Source organism: Lynx rufus, unplaced genomic scaffold (genome assembly GCF_022079265.1).
Source record: "Lynx rufus isolate CCGP_SWC_20201006 ecotype Redwood Valley unplaced genomic scaffold, mLynRuf1.p SCAF_4, whole genome shotgun sequence".
Lineage (NCBI taxonomy): Eukaryota > Metazoa > Chordata > Mammalia > Carnivora > Felidae > Lynx > Lynx rufus.
The window spans coordinates 45,773,708-45,801,366 of NW_025814856.1; the positions used below are offsets into that span (position 1 = coordinate 45,773,708).

The 27,659-nt window shown below is 40.4% G+C and overlaps 1 pseudogene; it reads left to right on the top strand.

Moving 5' to 3' along the window:
• Nucleotides 1-25,770, top strand: part of LOC124523357 (40S ribosomal protein SA-like) — a 38,551-nt pseudogene extending 12,781 nt beyond the window's left edge.
• Nucleotides 25,771-27,659: the final 1,889 nt, after the last annotated feature.

Sequence of the window (27,659 nt, forward strand, 5' to 3'; positions counted from 1 at the left end):
CACTATTAGTGGGAATGCAGGCTGGTGTAGCCACTGTAGAAAACATTATGGAGGTTCTTCAAAAAATTAAATATTGAATTACCATATGATCTAGTAATTGTACTATGGGGCATTTACTCAAAGAATATGAACACACTAATTTGAGAAGATACATGTACCCCTATGTTTGTTGCAATATTATTTATATAGCCAAACTATGGAAGCAACCCAAGTATCTATCAACAGATGAATGGAGAAAGATGTTGTGTGTATATGTGTACACACACACAGTGGCATATTAGTCATAAAGAAGAACGAAATCTTGCCATTTGCAACAACATGGATAGATCTATAGGGTATAATACTAAGTGGAATAAGTCCATCAGAGAAAGAAAATACCATATAATTTTACTCATAGGTGGAATTTAAGAAATAAGACAAATGAACAAAGAAAAAAGAGAAACAAAACACACTCTTAACTATAGAGAACAAACTGGATGCTTACCAGAAGGGAGACGGGCAAGGGAATTGGTGAAATAGATGAAGAGGATTAAGTGCTATCGTAATAAGCACTGATTAACATATAGAATTGTTGAATCACTATATTGTACTCATTGTACTCATTGTATGCTAAATGTATTGGAATTAAAATTAAAAAATTAAATAATAAGCAGGGCCTGAGTGGCTCAGTTGGTTGAGGGTCCAACTCTTGATTTAGGCTCAGGTCATAATCTCAGGGTTCATGAGTTTGCACTGACAGTGCAGAGCCTGCTTGTGATTCTCTCTCCGTCTCTCTGCCCCTCTCTGACTCATGCTCTCTCTCTCTCAAAATAAATAAATAAAAGCTTTAAAAGATAAAATAAAATATAAATTAACTAATAAAATCAAATGTAATACTAGCTGATCTTGTTCAGTGACTAGGAAACTCTGTTAATGAAGGTAGGAAGAGAATGTAACAAATATAACAGCACTACAGTGGCTTTCTTCAAGGTGAAAATCTTCCAGCAGCAAGAGCAAAAGATACAGATTCACCATGTTTAAAAGAAGGGTCTGCCTTTATGAAAACAAATGACAGGATTTGTCAGAGCCACCAGTGGCTGCTGACCCAGTCTGATACAGTGCAGGTGAAATGCCACAACCAGTCACCCAGGTTGTGACCAAATGTAGCTGCTTGGAAACAATTCAAAATGCAGACACATGACTTCCCGAACTCCTGGGTCAAGTTCCAACCACAGAAATTATAAACTGTCTTTGTCACAAACAAAATTTCTTACACAAAATAGATATTTTATTTTTTACTTAAATGAAATGCTTTAAAAAGTCTCAAAAAAGTTGGTGGGTTTTTTTCTTCCTGAAGAACACTACTGAAAAATTTACTAATAGACTTATAAATGAAGGTGATAGAATGTCAGCTTTGATAAAAATATTAATTAAAAGAAAACTGTTGACATTTCTGCAAATGCAAGTTAGTTGATCAAACATAAATCCAAAGGAAGAGAAAAAGTCCACGTGATATTTTACACGCCAGAAAGTGGGTTAAAAGTTTCTGAATAAGCTAAGATACATGAAGTTGCAGACCTATGGACTTTTATGCTTAGAGAAAATCTAAAATAGAACCATCTAAATTTAAGCGGCAAGAAATTTGTAGAAACAACATATTAGGTAGTAATCAGCATGACTTAATATAGAACAGACCAATGTACACTGTCTTCTTTGACAAAGTGGCAGATCGCACAGATAAAGGGAATAAGGATATGTAATCAACTGTAACTTTTAAAGTGGTACCATGAAATACATAGTACCATATAAGAACAATTCTAGATTTTATAGTAATGAGGTGGCTAGAAGGTTATCCCCCAAAATAATTAACTTTTCACCAGAATAAATTACAGTATTTAAAGGCAGAAATATACAAAATAAAATAATTTTAAAACTAATTGAATATTTGTTAAAGCTTTAAAAAAGAAGTTAGAAGCAATTTGAAAAAACAGAAAGAAAAAAATGGAAAATAAGTTATTACATTACCTTCAAATGAACTTACTACTGAATATCAAAAACATAACCAAAATAAAGACAAATAACTGAATGGGGAAAAATATTAGCAAATAATGTAACTGACATCAGATCACCATTTTTAGTATGCAGCAAGGTCACTAATGTACCAGCAGGAAAGTGGGTAAAGAATGATAAAGACAATGGAATTAAGGCCTGGTTTCTAATGAGGTCTTGTTTGAGTCACAGCTTTGATCCCTATGTACATTTGTCACCTAGTGTCACAAAACAAATTACCTCAAAACTTAGTAGCCTAAAACACCAAACATTTTTTATCTTCCTTTCCATGAATTAGGAATTTAAAAGCAGCTTAGTTGTCTGGGCAATAGCCATCTGAAGACTTGACTGGGGTTGAAGGATCCATTTCCAAGATAACTTACACACATGGATATTGGAAAGCAGCTTCAGTCTCACCACATTAATCTCTCCATAGGTTGCCTGAGTATTCTCAGGCAGGGCAGCTGATTTCTCCCAGAGTGAATCATCCAAGAAAGAACAAGAAGGAAGCCATATATTTTATGACCTAGCCTCAGACATCACACTGTCATTTCTACAACATCCTACTGGTTACATGGGTCAACCTTACCCAACATAGGAAAGGACTAAATTGGGGATTGAATGTCATCAGACCATTGATTAATAATAGAAAATGTAAATCTTTCTTTCATTTACTAAATATATATTAAGCATATACTATCTAGAGCACTAAGTGACACTCTGATAAGAACCAGTTCAAAACAGTGAAACTCACATTCACAAAAAAAAACCCTAGTATTAGTAGTTTATTCAAAATTGAGCAAACGTGAGAAATGCAGTTTCCAAATTCTGTGGGCCACTCCACCAATGGGGATGCTGACAACTGTACTCAATGGCTACAGGGCTGTCCATCAATATCAAGATACCTCTGTCCAACACCAGACTTGTCGCAAGCAAATTTGTCAACACAAACTTCCAAACAGAAACTAATACCTTTTTAGCTAAGACCAACATAAGAATTATCAACCAATGTTTAAGAGGTGAAGATTTGAAGCTTGTAGAAATTCTCTACATTGTTTCAGATCCAACTCATAACCCTTTTGGGGGGTTTAAAACTTTATCCTATGTACCAAAAATGACATTTTTTGTTCACCAACCCTAGAGTGGACATTTTATTTTGTCTACTGGCCAATCAACAAGTATCTATGGAGTATCTGTTAGGTGTCAGGCACTATACTGGTTCTGGGGAAACATGCATTGTCTTCATGAGAGAAATAGGCATTGAGCAAACCAACAAATAAGCTACATTATACAACTTCTTAGGCTCTAGGAATGAGGACTTTAATTGTTCCCAGTGCACCAAATCTGGATTGTTCTTCTTAGGATCTTGCAATGTCTGATCATACTCAGGGAGATCAACAAATTCAGAACACTACAGCAGATGCACAAACATTTCTCATTCTGGGAATAGCATTCTCAGTTAAAGAACGCTTTGCTTAAAATTCTTTTTGCCCCTTAAATATTCCAAGAGATCTTGCTTTCTAAGATTCCAGATCTGCTAATGTTGTAATAAAAAATGGTTGGGTGGCTCAGTCAGTTAAGTGACTGACTCTTTTTTTTAAATTTTTTAATGTTTATTTTTGAGAAAGAGAGAGACAGAGCATGAGTAGGGCAGGGGCAGAGAGAGAGGGAGACACAGAATCTGAAGCAGGCTCCAGGTTCTGAGCTGTCAGCATGGAGCCCGACATGGAACTCGAACTCACAAGCCCTGAGATCACAACCTGAGCCAAAGTCAGAAGTTCAACCAACTGAGCCATTCAGGCACCCTAAGTGACTAACTCTTGATTTCAGCTCAGGTCATGATCTCATGACTCATGAGTCTGAGCCCTGCCTCAGACTCTGTGCTGACAGTGCAGAGTCTGGCTGGGATTCTCTATCTCTCTCCCTCTCTGTCTTTGCCCCTCCCCTACTCTCTCTCAAATCAATCAATAAATCAATCAATAAATAAAATAAACAAACTTTAAAAATTATTACTATTATATAGTATTAACAGTTCAGGATATAAGTTTTCATTAATAGTATCTTATTAAAATATAAGATGATGGCTTATTATGTTGTATTATTCTGTACTAATAACAGCTTATTAAGCATTATGAAAATGCTTGGGAAGACCTGGACCTACCAGAAGATAGTTTGGCTGAATCAGGGAGCAAAGGGGAGAGTCCTTCAAAATGAGGGGTGCCTAGGTGGCTCAGTCTGCTATGCATCTGACTTGATTTTGGTCTCATGGTTCATAAAATCAAGTTCCATGTGCTGCTCTGCGCTGACTGCACAGAGCCTGTTTGGGATTCTGTCTCTCTGCTCCTCCCCCATGCTTTCCTCTCTCACACACATTCTCTCTCTCTCTCTCTCTCTCTCAAAATAAATAATAAATAAACTTTTTTTTAAATGAGGTAATAGAGCTAAGAGGAAGGGGCCAAACTGAACAGGGGTCAAACTTAAGGCCTCTGATCTGGAATTTGGATTTTATGCTCATATAGGGAAACCAGTGAAAGATTCTCAACAGATAAATGCCAAGGTCAGATTTAAATTTGAAGTTCATGTCATAGCACATTAGACTCATGTCTTTGTGTGATAGCAGCTAAGAAGTGAGGAAGGCAGTCAGGGCCAAGGAACCAGGCAGCCTGATTTAGCTCATATAGGGAGAGATCAGACCCTTGGCCTTATCTTCATTAGAACAGTGCCATTTATACTTGGGCATGAAATAAATGCAGCTATTGCTACTGATGTTTAGTCTGTCCTCATTTACTAAAAGTGAAAGGTCTTCTCTTCATGACTCATCCACAAATCCTGCTGATCTTCCTAATTAAAAAGTTTTCAAACAAGTTGATACATTAGTTATTATGAGCCCAGACACACCAGGCATAAATCCTTTCCTGCCACCCATATGCATGCCAGTACTTCACTGCTGCATCTTTCATTGTTGTAAGGGAGATTCTTAAATATAATTTTCATGACACCATCTGCCCTATTCTTTATCAAATTCTTTTTTTGGTGGGGTGACTTCTCAGTGATTATGAATATCATAGCTGCCATATTTAAAAAATGAAGCCTTAACAGAGACTCAAGAGAAAAAAGAGTCATAAAACTTACCAACTGCAAGTGCTATGGACCACAGATTTAGGAATGCACTGTGAGTTAGTCTTTTTTACACCAAAATCAATAATGCTGCTAAAAATGGAGTAAACTGCATTTGTGGTCATCTTAGTTTTCAGCAAACTGACTGACTCATTCTTGCTTCCCTTTTGAGCACTGCACCTTCTCATTGGTATAATTGGTTACACATTGTGAACTCTTAAAGGGGGAAAGGGCAATTCTGAAAATTAGGCTGTCTCTCCACTCTCCTTAAAACTATTTATCTAAGGCTCTGATGCTCAATCTCCTCTGCGAGAACTACTCTAATCCAAACACATAGCTTAATCACATTATGTGACATTACATGTGGCCTCTGACACAAAGCCATTAGCAAACAGACATGTATCTTATTTTTTTCCCTTTCCCACCCCACCCCCAAAAAAGCCCATATGGACTTGGGTGCAAGGAATTTATTGTGGAGATACTCCCAGAAAGCAGCAGTTAGGGAATGGAGAGAGTGAGACAAAGAAGTATGAAAAAACAGGGGTAGGTGTTGTTAAACTGATGTTCAGTGGACAACTGATGTTCAGTGAAGCTGGGGATCAATTCTTGAGAGACCATGTAGAATGTACCTAAGAATGTTCTCTGAAGAACAATGTTCAAATGTTCTACTTTTCATTGGATGAGGTTTGCTCCTGGGGGCATTAACTTCCCCACAATTCTGTGCTGCCCAAAACAAGAGAGTTTCAGAGGATTCAGAAAAAGCCTTGAGGCAGAATGGAGAGAAGTGGAAGGTTCTTAAGCTGACATCATGCATGGGAAATGTCCAACACAGCTACACCAGAATTTAGTGGCAGGTCAAGGGAATGTGGTACAGGACAAAAAAAAAGTGTCTGCTACAGCACAGAAGTGATGTCACCAGTGATAACAATGAGGTATGAATAATCATTTCTCTTTTTTCTTAGTGTTACAGAGAGACTGACCATCTGGCTGAGTCTAATAAGTGTCTACTGAATATGAAATGAGCACATACTGAGCACTAGCTAAATAGTATGGGGCAATACGTATGTTGAAGACAAGGTGCCCAACTCTCAAGGAGTTCACAGTCTGGTAGGGATTATCAATAACCACAAACAAACTAATATGTAACTGCTGGTTGTGACTATAAAGGCAAAAAAAAAAAAAAAGTGAAAGTATAATGAAGTGGTTAAGAGATTCCACTCTGGAGTCATACAGAGCTAGGTTTATATCTAAGCCAGGATCTGCTCTGTGACTATGGATGAAGTGCTTACTCTCTGTGTGGCATAATGTCTTCAGAGAGAGAGAGAGAGAAAGAAAGAAAGAAGAGAAAGAGAAAAAGAAAGAAGAAAAAGGAGAGAGAGAAAGAAAGAAGAGAAAGAGAAAAAGAAAGAAGGAAAAGGAGAAAGAAAGAAAGAAAGAAAGAAAGAAAGAAAGAAAGAAAGAAAGAAGAAAGGAAAGGAAGGAGAAAAGGAAGAAAGGAAGAAATAATGGCATCTGCTTAATGAGATAAATGTGAGAATTTAACATATGTAAATTACTAAACACTGACTGACATAAGTATTTGGTAAATTTTCATTATTTTTGTGAAAGTTAAGTAGAAATTTAATAGTAGAATATGATGTAGGGAAAAGAAGGATCTCGTCTCCATGTCACACACTTTTCTTTCTTTTTTTTAATTTTTTATTTATTTTTGAGAAAGAGAGCATAAGCGGTGGCGGCGGGGGCGGGGAGGGCAGTGGGAGGACAGAGGATCAATAACCCACCAACCTCAGCCGAAGTCACTCAACCAACTGAGTCATCCAGGCACCCCTCTCTTTCTTAAATAGAGATTTTCTGTAGGTTCTGCTCTAGAGCCATTTTACCTCTTCTAGAAGCTATATTATCTAAGGAACTACTTTTATTAAAAAAAGAAGGCAGGCACTTAAAGGTGCAGATATATGGTACAAAATGCATGGCCACTGCAGCAATAACCAACTAATTTCAAACCCATACATCTTGCCACTGCATGACTTGGGTAAATTTCTGAAGTACTCTGCCATTTGACTTTCTTACCTACAAAATACAGACAATATTGTTTGTTCATAAGGCCACTGAGAAGAGTAAGTGAGAGTATTTCTAAAGGGTTCCCAGTGCATTTTAGACCCTCAAAAGTGCTGATTATCACTATTTGCTATTCATTCAATGGACAGTTATAAGGCACAGTACTAGGTTTTGGGCCACAAAAAGAAAAAAAGCATGAATAAAATATGGCCTCAACAGACAGACAAAAGTCCTACAGGTGAACATTGTTAATACTACTTAAACAAATTTAGCCTTTTAAAGGTACGCAAATTAGTAAGTTACCCTAATATCAAAAGCTATTATCCTAATATTAAGGAGAGGGAGGGAAGGAAAGAATGGAGGGAGGGAAGGAATTAAGCTAGTTAGCTCTAAAGTTTCCTGGAAATATAAGATAATGAAAGCCATCTAAATTCATATCCTTTCTATGAGCAATCAGAACAAGACTGCAATATGAACCAAACTCAGAAAAGTTTTCTCTAACACAGGACTAGGAATATATAAAGCAGAATCTTACTCACCCTGGTCTTGAAACATATAATAATGCTGTTGTTCCCCAATCCTACTCACCCTGGTCTTAGGACATATAATAATGCTGCTGTTCCCCAATCTTTTAATACAGGTGAAAGCAGGATTAAAAGTCCATCAATGACAACCAGAAAGGGAAATGATGTCATAAGCTTGGGTAGAGAAGAAAAAAAGAACAGGGTGATCATGGGGATTGCTCTACCAGCTGAGGTACACATAAGGCCTCACCTCTTCCCTAAGTCAATGCCTTGCAGAATAGATGTTCTCCAAAGTGGAAGACCTAAGACAACATCCCAATATTATTACACCTCAAGAATGGGTTTCAGGATGAGGATGGTCTTCACAGGTCTGTACCCCTCTTCAGCTCAGTAACATTCCTTCCTGACATTTGCAGAACACTTCATAGTTCACAAGCCACTTTAATGTCATTATCTAACTTAATTCTCAAAAAAACTGTGTGATTTGAGGCTTTTCCCCCCATTTCATAGATGAACAAGCTGATGCACATAAAGCTTAAGCAACCTGTTTGAGGTCTTATACCAAGATGCAGAAGATCTCCGATGGAAACCCAAGTCTTCTGGTCCCATTTCCAAGTCATTTCTCACATTTGCATGCAGCCTCTGAGGACAGGTAAAGTAGAATCAATGGAACTGGGAGGCAGTGACAACAGGAAGCAGTTTGTCTTCAGAGACCTTGAGGGATCTCCCTCAAATCAGAATTCATAACTAAAGAACTAGTGACTCCAAATCTGTGCCATTGCTCCAGGCAGTCAAATGTGAAATCCTTTATGAACATGGAGTCTACTCCATGAAGAGCACCATTAGATTCATGACAGTAAAATTCATTTGAAACTAACTGGTGACTAATGAAGTTACTAAGCTTTATGAGCCTTGTGCGAACACTAATACAGAGGTACAGTGTCAACAATAAAACTGTAACCACTGACAAAACTAGCTTTCTGTGGAGAAAAGGCAGGCCTTTTTCCTAAGTCTAGAGGCAAAAACAGCATTAGACAATTTCAAGAGTGACAAAGCAAAATCACTTTTTCTTGCATGGTGTTAAATGGTGAATAGAAAGAACAGCTTTACTCTTAGAAATAACTGAGTATTTGATAATGGGACAAGGGAAAAATGTATAATTCTCTAGCTAATTGCAAGCACTTACAAGAATGGTATGTGTATATAATGGTATGTGTACATCCTTCAAAGGATGGCCAGAGACCAGAAGAAAATACAGAGCCCCTTTATACCCAAGCTTGCACATGCAGTTGTCTGCTACCACAGCGGGGTGCCAGAGAAAATGTGATTATAAGTAGAAAAGGACTAACCCCTCTAGTGGACCTATCAAAAGGTGTTATCCTCCTATGTGCTTCCTAAAAAGATGAACAAATAAATCCATTGAGTGGTTAGGAAAAGCTACTGCAAAACAATTATTTTGGTTATTGCTTGGCTGGTATTGAATTGTTCTTCTTAATTGTACTGCCTAAAAGAAACAAGTGTGTCTAGAGGCCTGTCCTAGACAGTGTCAGCAAGCCAGGACATCCCCACTGAGAAGGACCTTATCTTCACACTGACTCTAGAGCCTCACAGTCCAACATAGTCTCCACAAGTCACACATAGCCATTGGACCCAAAAATGTGGGGGGCGCCTGCGTGGCTCAGTCAGTTAAACGTCCGACTTTGGCTCAGGTCATGATCTCGCGGTCTGTGAGTTCAAGCCCTGCGTCGGGCTCTGTGCTGACAGCTCAGAGCCTGGAGCCTGTTTCGGATTCTGTGTCTCCCTCTCTCTCTGACCCTCCCCCATTCATGCTCTGTCTCTCTCTGTCTCAAAAATAAATAAATGTTTAAAAAAAAATGTGGTTGGTTCAATTGACACATGCAGTATATGTAAACTACACCCCCGATTTTGAAGACTTAGCAGGAAAATAATGTAATATATCTTATTAACAATTTCTATATTAATTACATTTAAAGCAATAACATTTTGGGTACAGTGGATTAATTAAAATAGATTATTGATGTATTTTAAAAATTAATTTCATCTGTTTATATTTTAATTTTTTTCTTCCAAGTTTTTATTTAAAATTCAGGTTAGCTAACATATAATGTAGCATTGATTTAAGGAGAACTCAGTGATTCATCACTTACATGTAACACCCAGTCCTCACCACAAAAAGTGCCCTCCTTAATACCCATCACCATTTACCCATCCTCCTGCCCACTTCCCCTCTGGCAACCCTCAGTTTCTTCTCTGTATTTATAAGTCTCTTACGTCATTGAGGAGGGCACCTGTTGGGATGAGCACTGGGTGTTGTATGGAAACCAATTTGACAATAAATTTCATATTAAAAAAATTTTTTTAAAGGCTCTTATGGTTTGCCTCCCTCTCTGTTTTTATCTTATTTTTTCTTCCCTTCCCCTATGTTCATCTCTTTTGTTTCTTAAATTCCACATATGAGTGAAGTCATATGGTATTTGTCTTTCTCTGACTTATTTTGCTTAGCAAATACACTCTAGTTCCATCCATATTGTTGCAAATAGCAAGATTTCATTCTTTTTGATTGTTGAATAATATCCCATCATATATATAAACCACATCTTCTTTATCCATTCATCAGTTAGTGGACATTGGTCTCTTTTCATAATTTGGCTATTGTTGATAGCACTACTATAAACATTGGGGTGCATGTGCCCCTTCGAAGCAGCATTTTTGTATCCTTTGGATAAATACCTACTAGTTCAATTGCTGGGTCATAATGCATTTCGATTTTAATTTTTTGAGGAAACTCCATACTGTTTTCCAGAGTGGCTGCACCAGTTTTCATTCCCATCAACAGTGTAAGAATGTTCCCCTTTCTCTGCTCCCTCGCCAACATTTGTTGTTTCCTGAGTTGTTAATTTTAGCCATTCTGAAAAGTAGTTTTGATTTGTATTGCAGTTTTGATTTGTATTTCTCTGATGATGAGTGATGTTGAGCATCTTTTCATGTGTCTGTTAGCCATCTAGATGACTTCTTTGGAAAAGCATCTCTTCATGTCTTCTGCCCATTTCTTCACTGGATTATTTGTTTTTTGGGTGTTGAGTTTGACAAGTTTTTTGTAGATTTTAGATACTAACCTTTATCTGATATGTCATTTGCAAATATGTTCTTTCATTTTGAAAATTGCCTTTTAGTTTTGTTGATTGTTTCCTTTGCTGTGCAGAAGGTTTTTATTTTGATGAAGTCCCAGTAGCTCATTTTTGCTTTGGTTTTTCTTCCCTCTGGGGACGTGTCTAGTAAGAAGTTACTGTGGCTGAGGTCAAAGAGGTTGCTGTCTGTTTTCTCCTCTAGGATTTTGATAGTTTCCTGTCTTACATTTAGGTCTTTCATCCATTTTGAGTTTATTTTTGTGTATGGTATAAGAAAGTGGTCCAGTTTCATTCTTCTGCATGTTGCTGTCCAGTTTTCCCAATACCATTTGCTGAAGAGTCTTTTTTCAATTGGATATTCTTTCCTGCTTTGTCAAAGATTATTTCGCCACACATTTGTGGGTCTGTTTCTGGGTTCTCTATTCTGCTCCATTGATCTATATGTCTGTTTCTGTGCCAGTATCATACTGTCTTGATGATTACAGCTTTGTAATACAGCTTGAAGTCTGGGATTGTGATGCCTCCAGGTTTGGTTTTCTTTTTCAACCTTACTTTGGCTATTCTAGGTCTTTTCTGGTTCCATACACATTTTAGAATTGTTTGTTCTAGCTCTGTGAAGAATGCTGGTGTTATTTTGATGGAAATTGCATTGAATATGTAGATTGTTTTGGGTAGTATCAACATTTTAACAATATTTGTTCTTCTAATCCATAAGCATGGAATGTTTTTCCATTTCTTTGTGTCTTCTTCATTTTCTTTCATAAGTTTTTTATAGTTTTCAGTATACAGATCTTTTACCTCTTTATTTCAGTTTATTCCTAGATATCTTATGGTTTTTGGTGCAGCTATAAATGGGATAGAATCCTTGATTTCTGCTGCTTCATTACTGTTGTATAGAAAGGCAACTGATTTCTGTATGTTGGTTTTATATCCTGTGACTTTGCTGAATTCATGAATCAGTTGTAGCAGTTTTTTGGTGGAGTCTTTTGGGTTTTCTATGTAGAGTATCATGTCATCTGCAAAGAGTGAAAGTTTGACTTCTTCCTTGCCAATTTGTATGCCTTTTATTTCTTTTTGTTTTCAGGTTGATAAGGCCAAGACTTCCAGTACTATGTTGAACAACGGTGGTGAGAGTGGACATCCCTGTCATGTTCCTGACCTTAGGGGGAAAGCTCTCAGTTTTTCCCCATTGAGGATGATATTAGCTGTGGGTCTTTTGAATATGGCCTTTATAATGTTGAGGTACGTTCCTTCTATCCCTGCTTTCTTGAGGGTTTTTTCCAAGAAAGAATGCTATATTTTGTCAAATGCTTTTTCTGCATGTATTGAGAGGATCATATGGTTTTTACACTTGTTTATACTTTTTAAAACATGGCTACAAGAAATGTAATTCTTCTAATTAGTCTAATCTTTTAATCCCAAAGCACCTGGTTGACCAGTATAAATGTCATGTGTGAATGCCCTTGAGTTCAGGTATGTTGGAAATGGCTTACTTGCTCTCCAATGTGCTTGGAAGTAAAAGGATGCAGAACATGTGTTTGCTTGCTTGGCTGCTTTAGGCAGCTTGAGCTTTCACTGTTTCTGGCAGGAACAGTGTCTTTTTAACAGAACTGTAGGGATTCAGCATCGCATGATGGGGCATGTGGGTGTTTGATTGTGACACTTGAGGAGAACGTTTTATAGCTCAGCTGATAGAATGTGGTGCTGATGAGTCTAAGGTTAAGGGTTCAATTTGCATCCAGACACACTTAGCTCAGCTTTTTGTGAACCGGGGATATACTCCATACCTGGGCTTGCTTTCTTGCAAACTTTCACTATGGGTGACAATAAGGTCCAGTAATATAATGGCACTGTACGTTCTTCCAATCCATTATCACCTCTACAACAAGCAGCTCAGTTTTATCCTTTGAAAGGAAAGCATAAAATGTGCCAATTTTTTCATTTTAAAGGAAAGCATATTGTTTTCCTTTGTTTAAACATAGTTTTTTTTAAAGCATATACATTTCAAAACCAAGCAAAGGCAAAAGCTTATAAAAGTTGTTGTGTCCTTTCCCTCATTAGCTTCCCAAAAAGCCATTTTCAAGATACAAAATGGCCCAAGCTAAATCCTACCCACCTAGTGGAAAGCATTTCCTTATGTATTATACCTTCATATAATTTTTCAAAACCTTACTATTAAGCAACTCACTATATTAGATTTTTACATGACTTTTGTCCTTCAAGTTGCCAAGAGTCAGAGGTCAGCAGTGCTATGTAATAGAACTTGAGACCAGAGATCCAGACCCCTGGCCTGACTTTGTACTGATGTCTCAGTAACCTGAGATAATTCATTTTCCTCTTGGTTCTGAATGTCCCCTTCTACAAAATCAGAGCTTAGACTCACATTTAGTCTAATCTTTTAATTCCAAAGCACCATGGCTGACCATTTTCAAGAGCCAAATTAGATATTAACTTTTTTGAAATCAATTTTTTTCCTGTTCATCTTCAAGAGCGATAGACATGACACCTCATGAATTTGGCTGACCTTCACTTTCAACAGCTGGGCCACATAGCTTTGGAATAGGCTCCTGTCTCCAGTGGCTTTTGCACCTGTGGTCTGGCTGGCTTGAGCTTTATGATTTCTGCCTGCTCTAGCAGTGGGCTGGAAGTGAGAGCAGTTGTGTGTGGTGTTCTCTGAGCTTCCTCTCTCTGGTACTGAGCCAGGAGCTACCTAAGGATCTTATCAACAACTAAGCCTGCCTCTCCTTTATCTTGACTCAAACTATCATCCTGGGATTTACCTTGGCTTGGTCTAGCTTACGGTGTGCCTTCTGAAGTGAAGGCTGACCTTTTACTAAACACCAACCAACAAGAAGGCTAGAATAAAGTGGTTCTATCATAACTCACCAACTTTAATATATCCATAGAATTTGGACAGCAGATGCTAAAATGATCTTAAGAGATACCACTGAGCACCTACTATAGACTAGACACTTAAATAGTATATGTGGATTCCTAATTTAATCTTTATAATAAGTTTATGTAATGTAATAGGCACTTTTTTTTTTTTAATTTTTTTTTTCAACGTTTATTTATTTTTTGGGACAGAGAGAGACAGAGCATGAATGGGGGAGGGGCAGAGAGAGAGAGAGACACAGAATCGGAAACAGGCTCCAGGCTCTGAGCCATCAGCCCAGAGCCTGACGCGGGGCTCGAACTCACGGACCGAGAGATCGTGACCTGGCTGAAGTCGGACGCTTAACCGACTGCGCCACCCAGGCGCCCCGGCACTTTTTTTTTTAAGTAGACTCCATGCCCATAGTGGAGCCCAATGCAGAGCGTGAACTTGTGACCCCAAGACAAGACCTAAGCTGAGATCAAGAGTTAGACACTCAACCAAATGAGCCACCCAGGTGCTCCTAATAGGTACTATTGTTATTGTCATTTTGCAAATGTGGAAACTGAGGTTTAGGGAGAATAACTTTCATATAGAATCTCAGCTCCTAAGTGACAGAAGTGGGATTTGATAATAGCTAGATCTGTTTGATTACAAAGTTCAGACATACACCTACTTTAGCATCAGGATAGCTTTTTGGAGCTCATTTTGATGCAAAAATTCAATTGGGGGTGCCTGACTTGATCATTTCTTCTGCCTGGGATGCCTAAACATCTTAAACAGTTCAGCATTAGTTCAAGTCCATTGAGAAGCAGGCGCCAAGACAGATTAGACATCACTATTTATTTCTAAGCTTCCTTCCACTCCTGTTAGTTTGTTTTCTTCCTTTTGAAAGGAAATGTTGGCAGAAAGAGGCACACACAAACCTTGGCAGGGAGCAGACAATTCACAAATTTCTACAATTCAATCTTCAGTGCTGGTAGACATCAGAGAGTAAAGCTTCCCTGGGTATGCCCTGAAAATCTCCTTAGAATGAACTGAGAGGCCCGGGACATTTCTGCATGTATGCTCATCTGCCTATTTTTATCCTTTAGATTCATTTGATGTCTGCTCTTTCTTCCAAAGGTAACTCAGATCACACCATAGCACCATGAACCATTAATCATTCTGAACAAAACTCCATTTCTGGGCACATCAATTTTGACTCAGGGGATCTACCTTTAAAACTGACCCACCAATGTGTATTTCAGTGACCTACTCCAATACTTACAGTGTGACACAGGGGACAATCTTAGCATCTGCCTGTGTTTTCAACACCTCCATATTTTGCTCAGCTTTCCAGAACTGCCTTTGTAATTTCATGTTGCAGGACAGAGCTTATAAACAGCAGAAAAGATTATGAGAAATCATGTTTACCAGCAGCTCAACTAGGGGAACAGCTAAGGGAAAAATATAAAACTTACTAATAAGCCCTCCAACCCTCAGATCTGATTGCTTTAGATATGCCAAATTATCCAGAACCTTACTGGGTATCCTGGTCTCCTCCACTGTATTTCTTAGATTAAGGACACATCTCTGAACCACCCCCTAAGCTGATGCTGACTTATCAGGTGGTGCTTGCCAACAGACTATGGCTCACACTGGAAAATGATTGATGGCTGCTGACACAATTTCCCCCAGTCAGCTGCAATTTCACCAGGCCCAGAACCTTACAGACCTAGACTCTCATTTAGTGAAGCAGCTGTTATACTGGAAGAAGCATTCACTAATAACAGCTACTAAATACTACAGACCAGACATTTTATATACATTATCTCCATTCTGCTGACAACCTAAGGAAGTAGGTATGATTATCCCCATTAAAAAATTTTTGTTAATGTTTGCTTATTTTTGAGAGAGAGAGAGAGAGAGAGACAGTGCATGAGTGGGGGAGGGGCAGAGAGAGAGAGGGAGACACAGAATCAGAAGCAGGCTCCAGGCTCTGAGCTGTCAGCACAGAGCCCGACATGGGGCTCAAATGCACAAACTGTGAGATCATGACTTGAGTCACAGTTGAACGCTCAACAGACTGAGCCACCAAGGAGCCCCTGATTATCCCATTTTAAAGTTGAGTGATTTGGTTAGACAGAATCCATAACTTATCCAAGGTCACACATTTAGTGCCTGATGGAGCCATGATGTAGATGACCTCTTTCTGGTTTAATATAATTCTGCTATATTATTACCACTTCCAAATAGAAGGTGGGCAACTTGGTAAAAATCCTAAAACTGTCAGCTGGGTAGTATGACAAATATTACTTAATTTTACTCTGGGTCTTAACTGGTTTGGCTGAAGAAGGGAAATAATGCTTTTGAGTCTTAGGTTAGGATACAGTCCCAGGAGTCAAATTAGCTGGGTTTAAAACCCAGTTCCATCTTTGCTACTTTGATACCTCGAAGAATTCAATTAGCTTTGTCTCTAAAATGAGAATAACAGTGGTACTTACCTCAAAGGATACTGACAGGCTTACACAAAACAAAATATGTAGAATGTTTGAAACTGGCATATGGTAAGCAACCATTACCATCATCATCTGATTTTTCTTCCTATCTTATGTCACAGGATGTTTTTGAGGACTGTATGATGAAACATGTAAAAATGTGCTGTAAATGATAAAGAGCTATACAAACATAAGGAAATAGTACTATACATTAGGCCTATGCTATGAGACTTATAAATAAGGATTCAATTAGGAGAAAGTTCTAGCTCCCCACTTAAACTTCAGGAGTCTGCAGTCTTACCTACTCCAGGTTAAACAATGTCAAAATCCTATACCCAGAACTTACATATGAATGAAACAGAACCAATGGGTGACAATCTAAAAACTCCATATTTTAAAATGTTTTTCACCTTTGCTTGGCCTAGAAGGTATAAAGACTCCACCATCATGGCATTTATCTGGAAAAGGACACAGCCCAAATTCCATGATGCCTGGCATCAGATATCTCTGGAAAGGATAAAGTTTGGAAATTATCAAGAGTAGAAAAAGAAAGGGATGCTTGCCTAGCTCAGTCAGTAGAGTGTGTGATTCTTGATCTTTGGGTCATTTGTTCAAGCCCCACATTGGGTGTGGAGCCTATTAGTAAATGTTTCTCTAACCTCTGGTAAAAGTGTTGGTGGTGATAATGTTACAGTGGAAAAGGTCTGAAACTGGGAGAAAGCTGTAAAAAAGAGCTACAATAATGTGTTGTACCCCCATGTCAATAAGACTTTGTTACAAACATATATTTTGAGACAAATTTAAGAGCTCTTGTTTGACTCTCCAACCTCCTATGGATAATCAAGTTACTGAACACATGTGAATCTTTTTCTTCTTTTTAGGTGTTCCAGGGAGTAAGTACAGAAAAAGGATTCTTGGCTCTGGTACCACAGCCCATCTTACAGCTCAACCCAGTAAAATTCTAAACTAGGCAGACTCTGAAGGCAAAGTGCCTTGATTTCAATCTAGGATCATCAGCTTACTATGGATTCAACCCTAGGCAAGTTATTTAAATTCATTTAGCCTCTCTTTTCTTATTTGTGAGACGAGGATAATGAAATCTATTTAACAGGGACACTAGAAAAACTCAAGGAAAAAATGGGTGAGTGCCAGACAGGACACCCCACCAAGTCCCCCCAAAGAACACCCATGTCCGAATCCCCAGAATATGTGAATATGTTGTTATATGGCCAAAGGGATGTTGTGAATGGAATTAAGGTTGAAGACCTTAATTAAAATAGAGAAACTGTCTTGGATTTTCCAAGTAGTTTCAATCTAATCACATGGGCCCTTAAAAGTGGAAGAGGAAGGCAGGAAAGTCAGTCAGAGATGAAGTGGCAGGAGGGTTCCAAAGCATGAAAGTACTTCTTAACTCACCATTTCTGGCTGTGAAGATGAAGGAAGAAAGCCACAAGCCAAAATATACAGGTGGCCTCTAGAAGCTGGGAACAGCCCTCATCTGACAGCCAGCAAGAAAATAAGGACTTCAGTCCTACAACACCAAAAAACTGAATTCTGCCAAGAACCTGAATTAGCAGGAAACATTCTCCCCTAGGACTCCAGAAAGGAATTCAGCCCTCCCAACACCTTGATTTTAGTCCAATGAACCCTATGTTAGACTTCTCACCTACAGATTGAGATAGAATACTTGTGTTGTATTAAGCAGCTAAGTTTGTGGTAATTTGTTGTGGCAGCAACGAAAAAGTGATACAGAATGCCAAGTACTTAGAAGGTGCTGTACAAAAAGTAAACACTAATTGAAATCCAGCAACTTGCTGATGGTGATGATGTTGATGATGAAGAGGATAACAGTAGTGTTCTCAGGTTCTATCTGAAATTACAAATATTAAACTTGCAAATGATCACAATATTAACTCCTAATAATATTAACTATTAGGGAGGCTCTTCTATAGATCTGATATCATCTTAAATGCTTTCTTTTTTTTTTTTAAGTGTATTTATTTTGAGAGAGAGGGAGAATGAGCAGGAGAGGAAAAGACAATCCAGGCAGGCTCCACGCATCAGCAGAGAGCCCAATGTGGGGCTCAAACCCATGAACTGTGAGATCATGACCTGAGTCAAAACCAAGAGTTGGATGTTTAACCAACTGAGACACCCAGGTGCCCCTTAAATGCTTTCTATGCAGCAAATTATTTTATCTGATCTTCACAACTATCCTATGAAGTAGATATGATTATCCCCCTTTCACAAGGTGAAATTGGAGTTTAAAGAAGAAAAGCTCATTCATCTCATACTGAATTCTGCTCAAGTTATCAAGGACATTAGACATTTCCAGGTGGGAGATGGGGGGAGAAATTCCTAATGTCTCAAAAGACAGAAACACAACACAATGCGTTATTCCTTTAATGGACATAGATGCTTATGCAGCCCTTCCTTTATATTGATGCCTAAAGCAATGCAGTGGAGTTCTATGAAGTCAAGTTAAAGAGGCAGAGGTGCACAGAAACACTGTAACTTGCAATTGTTTAAGAGACAAAATAATTGTGCTGTTTGAACAAGACAGACTTGACCACATACCTGCTGAGAGCCCAAAGCATGAGTTTTAAATAAGGAAATGAACCCCAATAATCAGTAGCTTAGGAAACAGGAAATGGATTTCAGATGGACTGAAATAGAGTTTAGAAATGTGATCAAATGTGCAGCCTCTTTTGATTGAAGTCTAAAGGGATGATGTGATTCTTCTTTTCCCAAGCAGAATACAATTTTAGGTCACTCATTATATCTCAAGAAAAATCCATAAAAGTTTCCTTCAATAAGTAGACCCCACAGAAGTTTCTAATCCAAATTTTAGACCACTGTTGCTCAGTGTGTAGTCAACCAACTACCTACATCAAAATTATTTGGACTGTCTGATAGAAATATAGATTTCTGGGCTCCACTCCAAAGGCAGTGAATTTGCAGAGTCACAGAAATCTAAAAAGTTCCATAGGTGATTCTTTTGCAAATCAGAGTTTGAGTAACCTTTATGCAGAGATTCTCAAAGGCATCCAGAGGTAAGTCAGTCCTCATCAACAATGAGACATTCCGCAGCTGGCACCAGAAGTACTCAGATAAATATAATCCCTTCGCTGCCTCCAGAATTTCATAGGCAATTAACTACAATACAGGACAGATAGACATAAGTAATACATGGAAGAATCAGTAGATAGCTCTGGGAACATGTAAACATGGGAACATGGGAACATGGAAACAGAACAGCTTATTCTGGCTGGGGCTCTCTTTCCAGGATTTCAGAAGGGCATCATTCAGGCACTATCTGAGAATGAGATCAACACCTTATGGGTAGAACAGGAGAAGAACAAGCTTCACAGGGAGTAAAGGGAACCAAGGTGAACAAAGGCATGAAGGCATGTCCAGGATATGGTAAACAGACCAATACTGCTGTGGAAGAGAGGTTCTCAAAGGCTAAAAGTGGACGAGACAGAAAATTAGTCTAGTTGGAGGATACCAAAGGCATCAACGATCATAATAACATGAGGGGCAGGGGGCATTTCAAATTTTTAAAGATATGGCATGAGTTGATCTATGGTTTCAAAATGAAACAGGCTATGCATTAGTTTCTCACTTCCATAACAAATTACCACAAAATGAATTGTTTAAAACAACAAAGTTTGTTCTTTCACAGATCTGGAGGCCAGAGGTCCAAAGTCAAGTGTTGGCAGGGCTGTGCTCCATCCAAAAACTATAGAAGAAAATCCTTCCTTGCCTCTTTCAGCTTCTGGTATCTCTAGGCACTTCTTGGTTTGTGGCTATCAGGCCAATCTCTGCCTTTGTCTTCACAAGGTCTTCTTATCTTCCCCCTGTGTCTTCTCTTTGTCTCTTATAAGGACATTTGTCATTGGCCTTAGGACCCACCCAGAATCCAGGAGATCTCACCTTGAGATATTTAATTATATGTGCAAAGACCCTTTTCCAAATCAGGTGTCACCATTCAACCCACTATACGCCACCATAAGAGGGAGTAATATAGAATAGTTTCTGAAAGCAGACCTATGTAGGTGGCACAGAACAACTGTGTGAAATGCTGACAATAAATATTTTATAGAGTCATTGTAAGGATTAGAATAATAATTTCTACCTAGGATAGCTAGCATAGCATCTGGTGCATAGTGAATTTTCAATTAATCATAGCTTATGTTAATAGTACAAAGGACCAGGGGCATCTGTGTGACTTAGTCAGTGAAGTGCCTTTGGCTCAGGTCATGATCTTATGGTTCATGGGTTTGAGCCCTACATAGGACTCTCTGCTGTCAGCTCAGCGACTGCTTCGGATCCTCTGTCTCCCTCTATGTCTGCCCCTCCCCCACTAGCACTCTCCCTCTCTCAAAAAATAAATAAATGTTAAAAAAAATTGAAAAGAAAAAAAATAGAGTATAAAGGACCAATATTGTGTAAGATCTATTAGGACATATACTTTAGGAGTTAAATGCATACACACAGAGTTGAGAGATGAATCCCCTGGGTGCAATTCTTATATGCATAATGACTTGTGTGACCTGGGTAAAGTGACTTACACTTTCAGAGTTTTTAAATCTGAAGTTTGTCAATGGAGTTTATAATATTAACTACACAAACAAGTTGTTATTAGGGTTTTTTAAAAAGTGATGTATGTAAAATTCTCAGCCCAATGTCTGGCACACAATAAGTCAACTACTTAATGATTATGAGGATGACATAGAGGACCACATTTGAGAAAGTCTAGTCACTCATACCAAGAGACCTAGTGTTTAGAGCACAAATAAAGCACTTTTATATATAATATCTCACTTGGGTCTCTGACAAATTGTTTGTCATCTTATTGTTTTGTGGCTCTGCCATGGGCAATAAGACTACGCCTTCCAGATGCTCAGGGAGAGGCCTGCTCCCTGGACCATATTTCTTACCAAGTTAAATACAAAGAGGAATTTCTGGTAACTTTTGAAGAACAAAAGGGCAAAAAAGAAATGTAGGCCCCATGGAAAAGAAAACCTGTATGTAGAGTCCTGTAACTCTTTCCATAGGCCTGAGAAGCTGTCTCACTCTATCTCTTACCATTTTCTTCTTTGTTATGATCCTCATAAATGAATCTATATGGAAAAACAGATCTGGTCAACCAATACCTGCTTGGGCCAGAGGAGCTACACAGAGCCCCACTGTGAGCAGAAACTAACATGATACTCTGATACTAGAAGTTCTGTCTCTACTTCAACAAAGTGGAGGGGCTTTGCTCTGAAACAAAATTAAAGCAATCAGAAGCTAATTAATTGTCAGAGTGCCCATGCAAAGCATATCCTGGGCAGCTTTTGTCCTTTCCATTTTATGCTGGGATCAGTGAGGCAGAAAGAAGAGGCCAAGGTGAGAGCATATGGTGAGTCATAGACAACTTGGTGGAGATATTCAGAGAGCCTTGACACTGTCCTGGGAACTCTGGAGGCTTCCAAGTATGAAGATGACAAGCTTCTAAAACAAACACAGCTTAAAATATTCCTAGAGACACAAATCATAGAGGTGCATCATCTCAGAAGGAAAGAGAAGTAAATTAAATATGCTTAAACCATACTATAGAAATATTTCAATGATTCAGATCTAGTTAAACACATTGAGTGATCTGTTGGCATGAGTGAGACAGAATTAAGAAATGGTACAGATGGATCACATTCCTTTGCAATGAAGAAAGCCCCGTAACAGAGGTGCCATTGAAATGGGATTTTAAACAATCTATGTCAGGTCCCTTCCTTCTCATTCAGACACAGCCACTCCCTTCATTGAACTCCTTCTAAAATTTCTAACTGCTCTCCTTGTCCATCTCTAATTTTAACCCATTCTTCTTACATCCATCATTTTAACATTCTTCCTAAAAAAAAACACAAGTGGATAATAGACTGGAATAAAATTGCACACATGCCAATATAACGAGATAAAGGAAGGGTGATAGAGAGGGAGACATAGTGAGTACATAGACCTTTCATCTTTGATAAAGGTCATTTATTTCCTGAAGTTGATAAACTTAGAAGATAGCTAAGGCATATTAATTATAGATAAAAATAGAACCACTCTAAGAATTAATTGAGAGTTTTTCTTGCTATATCCTAGGGGACAGAGAGTTCTCTGAGATCTCTCTTATCAGGCGCTAATCTCATTCATGAGGGTTCCACCCTTGTGATCCAATCACAGCCCAAAGGCCACACCTTCAAATATATTCACACTGGGGATTAAGTTTCAACATATAAACACATAAATATGGGGGGGGGGGAGAACATTCTTACACCACTTTCTCTTGCCTTTTCTGCAAAAAGAGGAGTGGCCAGTTGTGGAAACCAGCTGTGAGGCCCTTTTCCTCCCATTATTTTTCCTCCCATTTCTTAGATAAGAAAGAAAGCCTGGGACACCTACGTGGCTCAGTGGTTAAGCATCTGTCTGACTCTTGATTTCCGCTCAAGTCAAGATCTCACCGTTTGTGGACTTTGCTTGGTATTCCCTCTCTCTCTCTCTCTCTCTCTCTCTCTCTCTCTCTCTCTCTGCCCCTCCTCCACTTGCACATGCACTCCTCTCTCTCTCTCTCTCTCTCTCTCTCTCTCTCTCTGTCTGAAAATAAATAAATAAACATTTAAAAAAGAAGAAGGCCTGAAATACGCAGGCCATTTTTCCAGACCACATGAAAGATCTGCTCTCAGCCTCCTCATCTGGTACCTGTATGCCTTACAAAGACAGTAGCCCCTCAAAACTGCCTGAAATGTTGAATTAACTGCACTTGAGTGTGGTGAGAGAAAATTACAGTCAAGTTTAAGACAAAAGATCTATTAGCTTTGTGACCTTGAAGAAATCACTTTATTTGTCCAATTCAGTTATATCATCTGTAAAATGGGGATAATAAAACTTACCTTGGCTACCCTGAAAGCTAGTTTTGAGAAGTAATTGAAGACACATAAAAAGATATGGAACTTAGAAAGTGTAACATAAATATAAACTAATGAAACAAGTACATCTGTTATGTCATCAGATCTTTATAACAAGTCCACAATGTGGGCAAAGTTATTATATCCATTCACTGATAGAAGGTGGGGAAAGAAAAGGAAAAGGATTAAGCTATTTGCTTAAAGTCTCTCAGAAGGTTGGTTACCAAGCCAAGAACAGTACCCCTGGCTCCCTTACCCACTGGCTGTCACTTGTGCTGGTTATTCTCTCTGTGGTATTTCTCCATATTCATTCTCTGGCCTTCTGTGCACCACACAAGTTCCTGTTTCCTCTGACTTCAGGTTGTACTGGCCAATAGAAAGACCAGACAGAGGTAGGAGAGAGTGTTTGGGGTATTCTTCCATTCTTCTCTCCCTACCTTAGCACTGTGGCCCTGGCAACAGCTGGATCCCTCTATAATTCCAACTCATATCTAGAGTCTCCTTCCACAATGATAGGTCTCACGGGGCTCCAATAACATTGGGTCCCCACGCTCATTCTTTCCTCTTCAGGGTGTTTACCAGGTAGTAAACAGCTTCCTTACCACTGCTCATCCCTGATACCTCATCATCTCTTCTTGGGTGCCTCGGCCCTGCCTACACATCTCTAAATAGTACCTTCTTTAAATTCTCTGCAAAATTCCAGTTAAGCAAGCCTAGGTTCCTAACTGATAAACACTCTTTTTCAAACTGTGTGTTCACAGGCTGCCAAGAACACTTTTACCACCTTGTTCCCAATTCCTCTGTCAGCCTTCTCCTTCTCTCTCCCCAGACTGCTTCCATAGAAAGCCACAGGCCACCTCCATTCTCCAGGCAGTAACTCACCATGGGCCTGCACTGCTCTTTCCTAATTATTTTTTATTAATTTAAAAGCTGATAAGCCCTCTCCTTAGCTCCTTAGCTCCCCATCCTCTCTTCTTCTTCTGTCTCACACTTTGTTTTGAGAGGCCTGAGAAAATTGAAACTTAAAAGCTTAAGTTATGGGAAACTGAAACCTAACCAAGCTTAACCAGCTTGTTCCGCTTCTGTACAATTGCTTGGCGCGCCCATGTATTCCTGATCAATCATTATTGCCTGGCACATCCGTATATTCTTGATCAACCATTGTTACTTGGCACATCCGTGTACTCCTGATCAATCATTGTTGCTTGGCACATCCGTGTATTCCTGATCAATCATTGTGATACCCGTACCCCCCGTTGTGGTCTGACCTAAAGGCAGGAACCAATTGAATACTGTTAAGTGTCCAACTTTAAACACCAACCAATCACAGCTCTGTAACTGTGGAAAATTCCTGATTTCCCCATGACTTGTTTGTACCTGTCTATAAAAGGGGTGTAAAAACCTCTCTCAGGGCCTCTTGGCGTCACCGGCAAGGGGGGCGCAGAGGTCCAGGTTCGAACCTGCAATAAATGACCCTTGCTGCTTAGCTTTGACTCTGGACTCTGGTGGTTCGTTTTTGGGGGTCTCTTAGACTCTGGGTGTTTCATTTGGTGTGTTGGCCGGGAAGGCCCCCCCCCAAACCCACCAGACCCCAAGTCAACGGGTCATTTCTGAGACCGATCGGTAAGTAAGCCAGCTCTGTCTGTGTCTGTGTCTGTGTCTGTGTCTGTGTCTGTTGTCTGTTCGTTTCTGGCTCTCCCGCGCGGGATCTGTATCAGTGACTGACCTAGCCCTGGCGGACGCGCTATAGGGAAGTCAGTCGGGACCAGTAGGAGACGTCCTCTGGCTCCCATCTGGGGCACTATTCTGGCCCATCAGAACTCTTTGTTCGGGTTATGGACACCCGTTCTGTATCTGGTCTCTTCTCCAAGGCACTTTCTGTTTGCCGCCGCGCTTGCGATTTAACTTGTCTCTTCTCCCCTGCAGGTATATCCAACTCGCTTCCGGAACAGAAACTAACTTGGCCCATTTATTTTTTCCTATACAGGCTATGGGACAGAACCAGAGTACACCTCTCTCCCTTCTTCTAGCTAATTTCAAGGATGTCCAGGCTGGAAGAAGGGAGAGAGGCCATAACCTAAGCCTGGACATCCGCCGGTCAAGACTCATCACTTTCTGCCAGTCTGAGTGGCCCACTTTCGGGGTGGGCTGGCCTACTGAGGGCACTTTTTGTTTGCCTATAGCGGCCAAGGTCAGGGCCACCCAGACCAGGTTCCCTACATCCCCATCTGGCAAGATCTTGTTGAAAACCCTCCACCCTATCTTCCCCCTCCCCTTGCACCCCAGGCCCTGCCCGAAGCGGCCGCCCCACCTGTTGCCCGCTGGTTGCCCCTCAAGGGGAACCGGGGGGGGGGGGGTGGGAAGCGGCAGCTGTGCCAGAACCAGGGAGGCTACAGGCAGCAGCCGTGCCTAGCCCTATTAAAAAATGAAACCAACTGTGAAGGGCCAGCCGGCCAAACTCGCGGGTGCACCCAGTGTGAGCCAAGCTCTCGCCTCCCCCACTCCACTGTAGCCCTACCCCTGCGGGAAATAGGACCCCCCGATGAAACGGGCAATCCCCGACTCCAGTATTGGTCCTTCCCCACCAGTGACCTATATAATTGAAAAACCCAAAATGCTCGGTTTTCTGATAACCCTAGAGATCTTATAGCCCTCCTAGAGAGCACAATGTTCACCCACCAGCCTACCTGGGATGACTGCCAACAGCTTTTGCGAATCCTGTTCACCACGGAAGAAAGGGAGAGAATTCAACTTGAAGCGCGGAAGCTGGTCCCGAGGAAGATGGTCGACCCACTGTTAACCCTAACCTCATTAATGCAGCGTTTCCCCTGACTCAGCCTGATTGGGACTACAACTCGGCAGAAGGTAGGGGACGACTGCTCATTTATCGCCAGACTCTAATGGCGGGTCTCCGGGCTGCAGCACGCAAGCCCACCAATTTGGCCAAGGTGTACTCGGTAATACAAGGTAAGACAGAGAGCCCTGCCAACTTTTTAGAAAGATTAATGGAAGCCTTTAGGCAGTACACTCCCATGGACCCTGAGGCCCCTGAAAATCTGTCTTTTATAAACCAGGCTGCCCATGACATCAAAAAGAAACTCCAAAAATTAGAGGATTTAGAAGGAAAACAGATCCAGGATTTACTCCGCATTGCTCAGCGGGTATATAATAATCGGGACGCTCCAGAGGATAAGCAGAAAACTCGCCCCCCTAGGCACCCCCTAGACAAAGACCAATGCGCCTACTGTAAAGAAAAAGGACATTGGATTCGTGACTGTCCCAAAAAGAAGCAACTGCGCTCAGGGTCAGAGCCATGGCAAACCAAAGCGGCCCCCATCCTATTTACCCAGAACTCAGGAATTCCTGGGGTCTGCGGGATTCTGCCGGTTGTGGATCCCGGTTTTGCTGAAATGGCCAAACCCCTTTACGCAGTCTCTAAAAACCAACCATCATTTGAATGGTCTGCGGAAGCTGAGCAGGCATTCCAACAGATAAAGAGAGCTCTCCTATCGGCCCCAGCTCTAGGACTGCCCGATATCTCTAAGCCCTTCCACTTATATGTGGATGAGCATAAAGGCATAGCCAAGACAGTGCTAACCCAGCATCTAGGTCCGTGGCCCAGACCAGTGGTCTATCTCTCAAAGAAAAAAAAAACTGGACCCTGTAGCCGCAGGATGGCCCCCTTGTCTCCGGATAATAGCGGCTACAGCCCTAATGGTTAAAGACGCCGATAAGCTGTCCCTGGGTCAAGAGTTACATGTCACCACACCCCACACCATCGAAGGAGTACTCAAGCAGCCCCCCGATAGGTGGATGAGCAATGTCGGATGGTCCACTATCAGGGACTCCTGTTAAATCCCTTGCGGACCACATACACCCCTCCCCGAACTCTAAACCCGGCCTCGCTGCTACCCGACCGTGACCTGGACTCCCCGCTCCCTGACGGTGCCGACATCCTAGCGCAGATCCATGGAAGAAGGAAAGACCTACAGGACCGGCCATTACCTGATGCTGAGGTCACCTGGTTTACTGACGGAAGCAGCTTCGTCCATCAAGGACAGAGGTATGCGGTATGCGGGGGCAGCAGTGACATCTGAGACTGAAGTGATATGGGCAGAGGCTCTGCCCACAGGGACTTCTTCCCAAAGGGCAGAACTAATTGCACTGACCCAAGCATTAAGAATGGGGCGGGACCGCAAAGTGACTGTATATACAGACAGCCGGTATGCCTTTGCCACGGCCCATACACATGGGGCAATATACCGTGAGAGGGGACTACTCACTGCTAAAGGCAAAGACATCAAAAATAAAGATAAAATTCTGGCCCTATTGGCCGCTATTTGGGCCCCTAAAAAACTGGCTATAGTACATTGCCCGGGTCACAAAAAAAAAATAAAATAAAATAACTGATCCAATCTCTCGAGGAAATAACCTCGCTGACCAGACTGCACGCCAGGTAGCACAAAACCCCATTCAAGTACTCCCTGCGCAGC